This window comes from Camelus bactrianus, chromosome 36 (assembly GCF_048773025.1).
Source record: "Camelus bactrianus isolate YW-2024 breed Bactrian camel chromosome 36, ASM4877302v1, whole genome shotgun sequence".
In the NCBI taxonomy this organism is placed as follows: domain Eukaryota; kingdom Metazoa; phylum Chordata; class Mammalia; order Artiodactyla; family Camelidae; genus Camelus; species Camelus bactrianus.
Genome location: NC_133574.1, coordinates 13,897,369 through 13,911,164, shown reverse-complemented (window position 1 = coordinate 13,911,164; position 13,796 = coordinate 13,897,369). Strand labels below are relative to the sequence as shown.

General features: G+C 47.9%; 2 long non-coding RNA genes across 2 annotated transcripts; both read right to left on the bottom strand.

The window, feature by feature from the left end:
* Positions 1-7,396: 7,396 nt before the first annotated feature.
* Positions 7,397-7,835, bottom strand: LOC141576131 (uncharacterized). The gene is made up of 3 exons (XR_012504365.1): positions 7,797-7,835; positions 7,609-7,721; positions 7,397-7,491 (listed from the first exon to the last, which is right to left on the bottom strand). It is a non-coding gene; the product is annotated as an uncharacterized LOC141576131 (long non-coding RNA).
* A 110-nt stretch (positions 7,836-7,945) lies between these two features.
* Positions 7,946-10,296, bottom strand: LOC141576121 (uncharacterized). Its single transcript, XR_012504357.1, has 3 exons — positions 10,166-10,296; positions 8,691-8,789; positions 7,946-8,005 (listed from the first exon to the last, which is right to left on the bottom strand). It is a non-coding gene; the product is annotated as an uncharacterized LOC141576121 (long non-coding RNA).
* Between the last annotated feature and the right edge of the window lie 3,500 nt (positions 10,297-13,796).

The following is a 13,796-nucleotide window of genomic DNA, read 5'->3' as shown; positions in this document are numbered from 1 at the left end:
TCCAGCGCAGGGGGGGATGTGGAGGGGCTTTGGGGAAGGGCAGCCTGAGTAAAAGGAGCAGGTTGTAAACAGCGTAAGGCATTAAGGAAACTAGACCACTGTTTCTGGCGGTGGAATGGGAAGAAAAATCATGCTGTCTTGAAAATCAAACATCACTTAATTAATTCCAAGTGAGGACGGCTAAAACAAGAACCAATTCCAAGATGCACCTAACAATCCTAGGGATGTATTTCTTTTCAATATCCTCTAATAAACTGTAAGGGAAAGACCCTGAAAATAAGAATGCCCATAGAGACAATGATTTCACTAGGTGAGTCTGGAAAATGGAACAAGTGCATTATCCAGTCCTACGGCATTAAGCACAGAATCACATCCTAAACTGTAAGTTAAAGCATAAGTCACAAATTCTCAGCAGCAGATGCAAACGTGAAAATGCACACTCACACCAACCCCCGGTTTATGTCTCTGAATCCCCTGGTACTTATATAGTCACACAAGGACATTAAAAACAAGAGACTGTACCTCATCCCAGGAAGATTCCCTTCCTCTCTCTTCTGTAAAGTGGCGCACTGACACGCCATCTGTAAAATGTAGTTACAGGTACATTAATGAGAATATTCACGAATGTATATTAAAACCACCATGTGCGTCTATCTCCGTTCGTGGATGTGTCAAAACAAAAGTGGCAGAAAAGACTTTCAAAGAGTTAGAGCATTTTCTGAAAAAAATGCTTAAGTCACGGTTGGGATATATTTCAAACCAAGTAGTAAGAGGAAAACACGTAAAAAGAATGGATATGGAAGTTGGGTTTGCGCACTATGTATTTCTAACATTTGAAGTTTGCTCTTGTTTTTGTTTTTTCTTTTCTTCTGTTTTTAAATGGAGGTACCGGGAATGAGCACATGGATTTCGGCATGCTAAGCAAGCATTCTATTTACCACTAACCTATGTCCTTCCCCGAGTCAACTAGCTTCTCGGCATAGATAAAATAAAATACAAAACACTCTTTCACGGTTCACTGCCTCACAAAACATGTTAGTTTGCTGAAGCGCTAAAGATCTTTGAGGCCTTCTTCCCCGTAACACACTAAGTCTCAAATCAGACCGAGTGGGAGACAGGTCTCAGGACCTTTAACTGAAGAGACCACAGGCCCCGGGTTCGGGTGTTTCTTCCATAACCGATCATCGGCTGTGGAAGTTCAGGGCTCCACTCGCTGCACACAGTGACAGGGGCGGGCTTGTCCTCCAGGGAGCCCGGAACGTGGTGTCTGTTGACGGTCCGTGTGCAGAATCGACACGTCTGCCCTCGGTCAGAGGACACTCTTTCCTCTACAACAGACACCTCCCTCCCCAGGGCAGGACGGGATGACGCGGTCCATCAAGTGCGTCTGCTAATGGACCAGAGGGACACGGCCGTGAGCCCAGTCACGACCGCCCGTGCACGGGGAAGACCCGGAGAGCGATCTGCCCTTCTTCTGCAGTGACTCAAGGAAGCAAAAGAGGACTATGCTTTCCTCTTACCGAGCGGAGCAGCTGGCGGTGGGAGGCGAGGTTGCACAGGGCACCAAGGGGGAACAGGTGCAGGTGCCCAGCTGGGCGACGACGGGCCGCACCCGGGGCAGGCCACGCAGGCTGGTCCTCGGAAAGGTTGGGGCCCTCCGGCCCACGGGGTGACCTGCAGGACAGAAGGGAGGGCTGGGTTGGATGAAAGACAAATGCGCCAACACCGACAAGAGCCGAACCCCAACGCAGCAGCCGTCGGCACCGGGCACCCTCCCCTCCACCGGGTGCCCAGAGAGCATCATGGTGCCACACGCTCCTCCCAGCCCTCTGGGGCCTGCCTGCAGCCTGGGCCGCACAGGGGGACACGGGGATACGACCCTGACGCCGCACGTCGCCGCCGCTGCTGTCTCCTAGTGGAGGAAGCCAAGGGTCCTCCTTCCCGAGAGGCTGCACACCGAGCTTCCAGCACACGGGCAAACTAGCGCCTTCCCAACAGCCAGCCGCTCTGGACGGGGCGGCCCTCCCGGCCACCTTCACCAGCTCCACGCAAGCTTGCCCGGCGCGGACAAGTAACATTGAGACGGGACGGAAGTGAAGAGCTCATTCTCCACACGAGCAAGCAGAGCTGCACCACGGTTACCGCTCTGCCTGAAGGGCTCTTCCTGCAGGACACTGCCAGGCCCTCTCTGCCCCCTCCACACAAAGGGTCCTCCTCTGCCCCGCAGGGCTGCCCCTGGGCGCAAAGAACACTGGGGAGCTGGGCATCCCGGAGTCCTGCAGCAGAGCTGGCCAAGGGCTCCTGAGGGGACAAGGCTGTCCTCAGAAGGGACTCAGGCTCCGCTACAATCATCCCTATCCTCAGGGACGTCTGGATTTTACGTTCGCTACGGAACGCACCCTACCTGCGTGCTAGGGTAGAGTGACGTGGGGAGTCTCAACCCCACACCTGACAGCAAACGGACTGTAGCAGCTCGTGCGCAAAACCAAACGGTGTGTCATGAGACCGAAGAGCAGCTCTGACAGCTTCCAGGGCAGGCCCGACCCGGCGCAGGGTGGGGGACAAACACAACGTACGCACTCTGGGGCGCATCGGAATTCCCCCGCAGGGAAGGAGGCATTTTCACGGCGGGCTCTTTCCCTTCCAGCCTCTATTCCCTACTACAAACGCACCATCTCCGAGAACCAGGCTTTTCTGCTCAGAGGACAACTGGAGGCAGCGGCCAAGACACACTTACCTCCCGAGAAAAGACAGTGACGGGCTGTGACGTTTACCACACCCAGGAAGACTCAAAGTTGCACAAAGCACACCGTACAAAGCTGGAGGGAGGGCTTTGCCCCTTTTCCAGTTACCAGGATCTGAATGGACATTCTAAACAGGAGAATCACCTGGCCTGAGCCGGGAAACCAGTCAAAAGAACGACGACACAGAAATCCGTCTCAGTGACCCAGGAGCAACCCCAGGTGCAGGAGGTCAGGAAGGAGTCAGCCGAGCCAGGAGAAGTCAGTGTGGAGCGAGGGCTCACCCTCCTCACGCTGTTTCGAGAAACCCACAGTCAAAGTCTGCGGGCCCCGGCTCCTAAGCACTCCCTCATGGCTCCTGCAGGCACCAGCCAAGGCGACGGGCTCCCGGGAGAAGCAGCCCACTGGCTCCTGGGCAAGAGTTTTGAGTCTGAAAAAGGCAGCGACACGCCACGCCAGACCCGTCACAGGACACACAGTCTGCAGACGAGGCCAGGAACGGCTGCCGGGAGAACGGGAAGATCACCTTTCCCAGGACGAGGTCCAACAGAGCATGACCACCCCACTTACCTGGGCCTCCGGGGCCGCCGCAGGCGGGCGGGTGCTGCCGGGCCACACCGGAGCCGCGCCAGGTCCCGCGTCGGCTAAAAACCACAGGAAAGGATGGAGGATTAGGCTTTCCTGAGAAGACACTGCTGAAGCGAAACAAAACCTTTGCGCCTTCCTTCCTTCCTTCCTTCCCCGTATCACACTCGTTTCTTGGAGGAACTGGATACTGACCCCACGAACTCCTGCATGCTAAGCCCGCATTCTCTCTACTGCTGAGCTACATATACCCTTCCCCCCAAGCACACTAGTTTCTAGGCACAGAGAACAAGAAATGCCAGCCACGTTCACTAACCTACCCAGTTTTTAATAAGCTCCGTGTGCTCCACCAATAGAGGTCAGTGTTTTATGATCCGTCAGCTCCTGCGGAGCCATTTCTACAGTCCCAGTAGCGTACTCCGGTTTTGTAATTTCGGGCTTAGTCGCCCCTTCCTAGGAACACAAAACAAGATAAATCAGGAACCGAACTTCAGATCATCTGCATACGCTTAGACAGTCAGGTAGACAACAGTTATTTACCGAAGCTATCAGAACATAAGCCCTATCCTGGGAGAAGCTGGCGGTACAAATAAAAGGCAGATTCTCCTCTCTGTTCTGCCAGAGGCACAGGATCCATGAAAACAAATCAGCACAGAAAAGTTTCAACAGCTCTACAACTGAGGTGAACGGGTACAGTAACGCCACAAAGGACAGGAGAGTCCGCTGCACGTGGATAGCTCAGGGAATGCTGGGAAGACCGCACTGTTTCGTAAAAGAGAGATCCAGCGCAGGGGGGGATGTGGAGGGGCTTTGGGGAAGGGCAGCCTGAGTAAAAGGAGCAGGTTGTAAACAGCGTAAGGCATTAAGGAAACTAGACCACTGTTTCTGGCGGTGGAATGGGAAGAAAAATCATGCTGTCTTGAAAATCAAACATCACTTAATTAATTCCAAGTGAGGACGGCTAAAACAAGAACCAATTCCAAGATGCACCTAACATTCCTAGGGATGTATTTCTTTTCAATATCCTCTAATAAACTGTAAGGGAAAGACCCTGAAAATAAGAATGCCCATAGAGACAATGATTTCACTAGGTGAGTCTGGAAAATGAACACAAGTGCATTATCCAGTCCTACGGCATTAAGCACAGAATCACATCGTAAACTGTAAGTTAAAAGCATAAGTCACAAATTCTCAGCAGCAGATGCAAACTTGAAAATGCACACTCACACCAACCCCCGGTTTATGTCTCTGAATCCCCTGGTACTTATATAGTCACACAAGGACATTAACAACAAGAGACTGTACCTCATCCCAGGAAGATTCCCTTCCCCTCTCTTCTGTAAAGTGGCGCACTGACACGCCATCTGTAAAATGTAGTTACAGGTACATTAATGAGAATATTCACGAATGTATATTAAAACAACAATGTGCGTCTATCTCCGTTCGTGGATGTGTCAAAACAAAAGTGGCAGAAAAGACTTTCAAAGTGTTAGAGCATTTTCTGAAAAAAATGCTTAAGTCACGGTTGGGATATATTTCAAACCAAGTAGTAAGAGGAAAACACGTAAAAAGAATGGATAAGAAGTTGGGTTGCGCACTATGTATTTCTAACATTTGAAGATTGCTCTTTTTTTTTTGTTTTTTCTTTTCTTCTGTTTTTAAATGGAGGTACCGGGAATGAGTACAGTGAATTCGGCATGCTAAGCAAGCATTCTATTTACCACTAACCTATGTCCTTCCCCGAGTCAACTAGCTTCTCGGCATAGATAAAATAATATACAAAACACTCTTTCACTGTTCACTGCCTTACAAAACATGTTAGTTTGCTGAAGCGCAAAAGATCTTTGAGGCCTTCTTCCCGTATCACACTAAGTCTCATAGCAGACCGAGTGGGAAACAGGTCTGAGGACCCTTGACTGAAGAGACCACAGGCCCCGTTTTCGGGTGTTTCTTCCATAGCCGATCATCGGCTGTGGAAGTTCAGGGCTCCACTCGCTGCAGACAGTTACAGGGGCCGGCTTGTCCTCCAGGGAGCCCGGAACGTGGTGTCTGTTGAAGGCCCGTGTGCAGAACCGGCACTTCTGCCCTCCGTCAGAGGACCCTCTTTCCCTCTACGACACCTCCCTCCCCAGGGCAGGACGGGTAAGGCGCGGTCCATCAATTTCGTCTGCTAAGGGACCAGAGGGACACGGCCGTGAGCCCAGTCACGGCCGCCCGTTCACGGGGAATCCCCGGAGAGCGATCTGCCCTTCTTCTGCAGTGACTCAAGGAAGCAACAGAGGACTATGCTTTCCTCTTACCGAGCGGAGCAGCTGGCGGTGGGGTGCGAGGTTGCACAGGGCACCAAGGGGGAACAGGTGCAGATGCACCGCTGGGCGACGACGGGCCGCACCCGGGGCAGGCCACGCAGGCTGGTCCTCGGAAAGGTTGGGGCCCTCCGGCCCACGGGGTGTCCTGCAGGACAGAAAGGTGGGCTTGGTTGAATGACGGACAAAATCGCCAACACCGTCAAGAGCCAAAACCCAACTCAGCATTCGTCGGCAACTTGCACCCTCCCATGCCCTGGGTGCCCAGTTGGCAGCTACGCTGCATGCTCTCTTCAGCCCTGGGCCTGCCTGCATCCTGGGCTGCTCAGGATGCTTTGGCGATAAAATACTTTTACCAAACTTCACTGTGATGACTGGGCATACTTATCCCCTAATTCCCAATCCACAGGCAAAGCCAGGAATTGTTTGTTCAAAAGGAAAATGCTAGTTCCAGAGATTATTCAATACAAAATGACCACTGGAACACAACTGATTAAAATTACTTACTTTGGTTTCCTCTGCCTCCTGAGCCAGAAAGCGGTTCCATTCCTAACAGGGGTGTCATCTGTCCCTGAAGCTGTAAAGGGAGAGCAGCGCTGAAGGCGGATTCTATCTGACAGATGCCGTGTGGGGGAAGCACGAGCCGAGCTCTCTGTGCCCTCCTCCAAGTGCTCTCACTTCCGCCCACGCCCTTGGCTCTTCACAGAGGCCGCAGTTCTCCTTCTCACCTCAGTTGACCACGAGGACGAGGGGAGACTGGACCCCTGTCCCATGACGAGGACACCACAGGACCTTGATTCAGGTGTTTTCATAGCTAATCTCCCTGGATGGGGTCTCATGTCTCAGATCCCTGTCAACCAACACTTACACAGTGGACTCACAGCACACTTCAGGGCAAATCAGTCTGTTTACAGATTATACATTAAAGTAAGAAGGGTCTTTCGTAGGAAGAGTATCAACAACCTCTGACTGTGAGCTCCACCTCTTCCTCCTCAGCCTGTTGGTAAACTGTTAAAAGCCTTCTCTCTGACAGCGCATGTCTTGTATAAGTGACCAGATGTCACGTAAACATTTATGAAAGAAGTAGCCTCAATGACTCATGTTGTAATAATCGGCAAAAGAATGGTGAGTTACATGGAGTAGCTGGTGGGAGACTTTAGAGTTACACGTTAACTCTGGGAGAGGGATGCTACGTAGTCATGTCACTTACTAACTGGCTACTCTAGGTCACTGTGCAAGCTTTTTTATAAGAACGAAGGGACCTGCAAAATTAGTGAAGAAATGCCTGCTGCCGTAAAGCAGAACTTGAATAGAATATTTATCCACCAAGGCAAATGAAGGAAAATATTTTTCTCGTTATGACATACTGCCTTCATTCTAAAACGTCATCCATGTTATTTTCCTGAAATGAGAAGAAAATTCAGCCTTCAAAACCGTGTCCAGGCGGGAAGAGAGGGCTGACGCTCATGTCCTCTATTGCATAGAAACCAGCCATGCCAGCCACGCCAGGCAACCAAGAGACTGGGGGGCGGCCCGCAGTCCCTGGAGGGGCGTGAGCTCCACCGCTCACAGAGGACAGAGCCCTGCTGGCTGGTGGCATGTTAAGAAAACAGCATCTTGTCACCCAGCTGTGAACCTGTTCCCCACAGTGAGTGTGTGGTGTGGTGTCCAGGAAACCCGACAACTACCCATGGGGACAAGCAGCCCACTGGGCAGCTCCTGCTGCAGAAATGGAGCTGCCGCACTTCACAGTGCGCTCCTTACCTCTCAGGGGAGGGTGCAGCCTGTACGGTCCTCCTGGGGTGGACTCCTGCCTCATGTATTCCTCTGCCCGCCTCCATCTGCAGATTGCATCCAATCTTAAAGATAAAGAATGGCTTCAATACAAATTACACTACCAATTCCTCTACTAGGCACAAAACAACCAGTCCTTAAAAATCTCAAAACACCCGTAAAAATGTGTCAAAATTCTGTACCTCTGTTTCAGGTGGGCAACTTCCCTTCTCAGCTCAGAGGATTTTTCCCTTCTCAGGTCAGAGTTTTCCCTTCTCAATTCAGAGATTTCCCTCTCCAGCTCCTGAGCCCTGAGCTGTGGGAGAAAAACACATCCACGTTCAGTTGTGGCCGACTGTGCACAAAGGGAAGGAAGGAAACAAATTCTTACCGAGCTGTCTTGGGCCTTCTTCTCGGCAAGAGTGACCTGAAAAATTCAACACATCAAGAAACACCCCATGGCTAGGGGTTCTCAGGGCCACAATAACTGTCTGCATCAGGTGCTGAGGACTCGGTGTGTCAGGAGGAAGGCAGGTTACCTGGTGTCTCCAAATGATCTCTGCTTCCCGCATTTGCCCGTGACATTCTTCAAGTCTTATCCTATGAGTTACAAATTGTTCCATCAGAGAAGACACAATGCTGGGTATGCTGTTAAATAATCTGCCCCAGTCCATGTTATCTGCACTGCACACTCACACACATCATCTCACCGCTCAAGACACACTGCACAAGGCTGCAGAAACACAGCAGGTGCAAAGCTGTCGCTGCAGCCACTCCTTCCGTCACTGTTACTGAACGCCTGCCTGGTTCTGCGCTGACACATTTCCCCCTCCCATTCTCAGCATTTCCCTCACGTGTCCTGTGCTGAGCATCTTTCATCACAAAGCTTGATTCTTCCTTTCCTTACATCTTGACCTTACTTCTTACCCCTGGGTCTCCCCAGCAGCACGGGAATGTTTATTAGTCCGACTGACGCTACACTAAACTGCTATCCTCAGGGTGAGAACGGTTTATAGCACCTTCAGAAACATCTCTGTGAACCGTCTCTCCTCTCAGTCTGGCCAGCACTGGGACCAGGAAATTCTTAGTAACTTAATACTTTTTAAAGTTAAACGTTTAACTTAACATATGTAAAACTTAACACTTTTCCTCCTGTGTGAAGCCATGTATACAAATGTCTTTTGTTTGGGTCAGTTTATGATATTGTGTCTAAATATTTTAGAAAAGTTTTCAAAAAATCCAACAGGTGTTTTCAGAGCCGCAGGTGCAGAGGAGCTGAACTCACTTGTACCATCTTGTCTCCTCTTCAGCCAATTTTGCCTCCTCCTTTGCTGCCAACAACTGCTGCTTTCCCACCAGCTCACATCCGTTCATGTCCACCTTCCTGAGAGGGGAAAGAAACTCTGAAATTCTGCCAGTTTCCCTCCCAGAAACTGGAAGGGAAGAATTCCATGTTCCTTTCGCCCTTCCCCATAAATGCTCAGGCTGATAAATACACAGGAAAGAATTAAAGTACCCCCACTAATAAATATGAAAAAGCTACACTCAGGCCTCTGGCAACTGTTTGGTATCTGGGCTTCCCTTCAGCGTCCTCACCCTTAATCATTTATGCATAAAGTAAACACACAGGAAAAGCCCACGTGAGGTGTGCTCTGAGCCCCCCCCACCAGGCTTAGGCTCCTGTGCCTGGGACAGCACGAGCTCACTGTGTTTCAACGTGGGAATCAGGGTCTGACCAAGTCATCACAACGAAACACATTAGGGTAAAGCAAGCGTTCATGACTTGTTTGATTTCTCCCACAGAGAGCCCAGATTTCAGTCAAAACCTGGAGCAAAACCTGATCCTTTAGGAAATATAAGGAAATGTTTGTTTTTGAAAGCGGGTTAATGGGTGTGATGTCCATGACCTCTCCCTGAGAATGACAGGAAACTCTGGACAAATTATGAAATCCATGATCAAATGTACCAAATTGCTAACAAGCCAGAAAGGGACATGAGGCCAAGATGGAGAAGAAGAAAGCCCAGGACTGGGCCCACCTTCCCCGGGGGTCACCCGGTAACTGCAGAGGAAACCACTGAGATGCAGAGCAGCCCGGCAGCCGGTGCCCCCTACGCACAGGCACCGCAGTCAGGCAGCTGGAGCTCACTGTCCGTCAGCGAAGGTGATCCCTAGAGAGACCCACAGGACTTAGCTTGGATCCACGAGAGCTACATGCCAGAAACAAAGGTGGACAGGAGACACACGGGCCTCACGAAAGCTGGCTGCACTGACTGATCTCAGCTGCTAACCGGGTTAACAGGATGTAGCGCTGCTGGCGACCTGACCACCTGCCAGCTGTAATGCCCACCTTCTCTGCAGCAAGTTAACCTCACACGAGGCCTCAAATTTTCTCTATTTTCTACCCAATATCTAGAGTTTATTAAAAATGATAGACACATGGCAGGTCATGACACTTTGATGTGGTTGAAACCTAAGGACAATAAAAATGGACCTAGGGGGATCCAGATAATTAAGTGACTAAATCTGGTCCAAGAACCCGCTAAAATCTCAAACTAAATACAAACAAGACTCTGGTAACCAGTTAGAATGAACAGAAGCAGCAGATTACAGAAATCAAGGTCGAAAAATAAATGCACATCTGTACTGATTGAATATGGTAAAGAAAATATGGTGGTAAGTATTCTGAAACATATTACAATATCCACATAACTCCACACATTCATTCACACATTGTCATAATTAACACGGAAATGTCTTACCCTTCAGTGTCCATAGATCTCTGTCCACTGATTTCATCAAGGACGCGTACTTTCTTCACCTGCCTTTGGAAACCGTCTTCCTCACGTTCTTTCAGAGATCCCGATGCAGCATGGTGGTCTTGCATTTTCTTTTTACCCTCTATAAACCTAAAACAACTGGCTTTGTGTGTGCACATGTGCACTCAAGAGCTTGGCTGTGCTGGGGAGTGGAGAAAGGAGAGAATTCTGAAGGCAGGAATCCCCTTTTTACCTTCCCAGTGCAAATTCTTTGCTATTACAGGCATGTTTCATTTTATTGCCCTCCCTGGTAATGCATATTTTTAAACAATTGAAGATTTGTAACAACCCTGAGTACAGCAATTCCATTGGTGACATTTTTTTCTGGCAGCATTTGCTCATTTCTTATCTCTGTGTCACATTTTTGTAGTTTCTGAAATATTTGGTTCTTTATCATTTTAACTAAAACAGGCATGATATTCCTTTAAGGCAAAGCCTAATCCAGCGGAAGTCCCTAGTTCTCAGCAATTCTATAAACCCTGAGAGAGGTGAAGAGGCTTCAGAATAAAAGTGTGAAGCCAGCAGGGGTTGGCCCATGAAGTTTAAGGCAAGATTCCATCTCCACTGCATACCTGTGCAAGGTAAGGCGGGAAGAGCTGACCCAGAGGCTGCTGCAAGTGCTCCAGGAGATGAAGCTAAGGCAGCTAATGAAGGTGGCTGCACTAAACAACAGGTTTTCAATGCAGAGAACTGCAAGGGGAGGCCACCCAGCACCATCACAGCTGGAGAGAAGTCAGCGCCTGGCATCAAGGCTTCAATGGACAGGCTGATTTTCCCGTTAGCGGCTAACGAAGCCAATATTCATTTAACATTATGAAAATCCTATGTCCCATGAGAATCAAGTGAAATCTACTCTGTGCTCTATAAATAGAACAAAGCCTGAATGACAGCACATCTATTTACAACATGAATATTTTAGCCCATTGTTGAGACCTACTGCTCAGAAAACAAAACAAAACACACAAAAAAAATTCTTTCAAAATATTACTGCTCATGGACAATGCACAAGTCATCCAGGAGCTCTGATGGAGATGCATGAGATGAATGCTGTTTCCATGCTTAACACGACATCTATTCTGCAGCCCATGAATCAGGAGTAATTATGACTTTCAAGTCTTATTATTTAAGAAATACATTTTGGAAGGCTTTAGCTGCCATAGACAGTGACACCAATGATGGGTCTGGGCAAATGAATGGAAAATTTTCTGGAAAGGATTCACCATTTTACATGCCATTAAGAACATTCGTGATTCATGGGAAGAAGTCAAAATATCAACATGAACTGGGGTTTGGAAGGAATTGATTCCAATCCTGATGTGTGACTTTGAAGGGCTCAAGAATTCAGTGCAGGAAGGAGCTGCAGATGTGCTGAAAATAGCAGGAGAACTAGAGTTACAAGTGGAGCCTGAAGATATGACTGATTGGCTGCAACCTCATGATAAAATGTGCATGAATGAGGAGCTGCTTCTTATGGACAAGCAAAGAAATTGGTTTCTTGAGATGGAATCAACTGGTGAAGATGCTGTGAAGAAGGTTGAAATAACAAAGGACTTAGAAGAGCGTATGAACTTAGCTGATAAATTACCACAGGGTTTGAGAGGACTGACTCCAATTTGGAAAGAATTTCTACTGTGTGTAAAATGTGTCAAATTGCCTGTGACAGAGGACTTGTTCCTGAAAGGAAGAGAGAATCCTGTCACAAACTTCATTGTGCTCTTATGTTAAGAAATTGCAAAAGCCACACCGATCTTCAGCAACTGCCACAATGACCAGTCAGCAGCCACCAATGTTAATTCAAGGCCATCCACCAAAATGACTGTAACTCAATAAAAAAAAAGTTAAAAAAAAAAAACCATCCACCAACAAAAAGATTAAACCTCACTAAAGGCTCCAATGATGGCTAGCAGTTTTTAGTAATAAAGAGTATTTTCATTAAGTTATGAACATTGGGGTTTTTAGACACAGTGGTATTGCTCACTTAATAGACTACAGTATAGTGTAAACTTAACTGTTCTTTGCACTGGAAAACCAAAAAAAAAACAAACCCCAAAAAATAAGTTATTTAACTCTCTTTATTATATTTATTTTATTCTAGGGGTCTAGAACTGAAGCCAAAACATCTCCCAGGAATCCTGTATGTAAGGTTTTCTTCCCAACAAGCAACATACCTTCCAGGCTGCAGTCCCCTGTTGTCACAGCTCGCTGCATCGAATCCTCAGATCTGGTCTTCTAAACACCTGGCTGTAAGATAGATATGAGAAGACATTCAAGAAGTACTGATCCACAGCAATGTGCACATACTTAACATGAGAGGAATCATACGCTTGGAATCAGCTAAGATGGGCCATCTGCTTTCCGTGCGTTACAGCACAATTAAACACTGACACAGTGATGCTCGGTTCTCTGAGGTAAGCATCTCTGGGGGTGAGAAAAAATCCTTACTCTCTTCTTGATGCTGAGCTGAACGTCCTCCTGCACATGCATTTCTTCAGATTTCACTGTGGCTTCACAGACATGAGATTTATTAAGAGCAATTTCAACTTAAAACATTCTCATTGGTGACTAAATTCCCAAGAAAAATAATTTGAGTAGATATCAACATTTAATCTTCTAAGACATGAGATTGTTGTTCCTTGTGAAAGCTAATGTGTACAGTGGAAATCCTGCTGCAACTGGAGGCATTTACCTCAAATTCCTGAAGTGTTCATTGAAACAGCACCTTTCAAGTTCTCTGGAGATGTTCCTTTTTCCAGTATCTTCACACAGGACAGAAATAAAGTATGTACTAAGATTTCAATGAAAACTCAGGGTGATATGTTTAAAAAGTGTAATTTTTTTTTCCAGAAACAAAGTATTTTGTTAGCTGCAAAACAAACCATAGAAAATAAATATATTAGCCCTGGTACATGTCCAAAGACTTTGGTGAGCATTCTCTCCAGAAGATATTAAGGCAGTGAAATGATTCTGAACATACAAATTTCATAAAGAAAGGAAAGCAAGTGTTATATGTTCCCTTACATATGCTTGAAAGCATCTGAGACTTTCCCTGAATTTCGGTTTGGGGCTGAAGACAGTGCTCCATTTGAGAGTTTACAGCAGACAGGGCCTCTTCCTTCAAGTTCTAGCAACGGGCATCCTAGCAGCTCATTCTGACCCTTTGCATCTTGCATTTCCTTCTTCAGCTGGTCCTCTTCCACTGCCAGCCGGCCAATCTCTTCCAGACAGTCTTGGTTTGTTCTGATGGGCAGTTGCTTCTCTTCAACCCTTTTGGAATCCTGTCCCTTCTCAGCCAGTACCCACAACTACGCCTAAGTTTCCTGTGATGGCAGCTGATCCAGGCTGGGCCCAGGACAAATGTCAAGCCCATAAAGAAATGTGGAAAAAAGACCTCCAGGCACAGATTTTTCCTCACCTCCACAGGCTTCCTCCTCCCTGGACAATGGAGGGCACGACTGGACGACAAGAGGAAGCAAGGATGGGAAACTGCTCATGTCAAAGAGCTCACAAATGAGTGTTGCTGGTGAAATATAAACAAAGTTTACCCAAATTCACATGGAAAATTCTCTGTTTAACA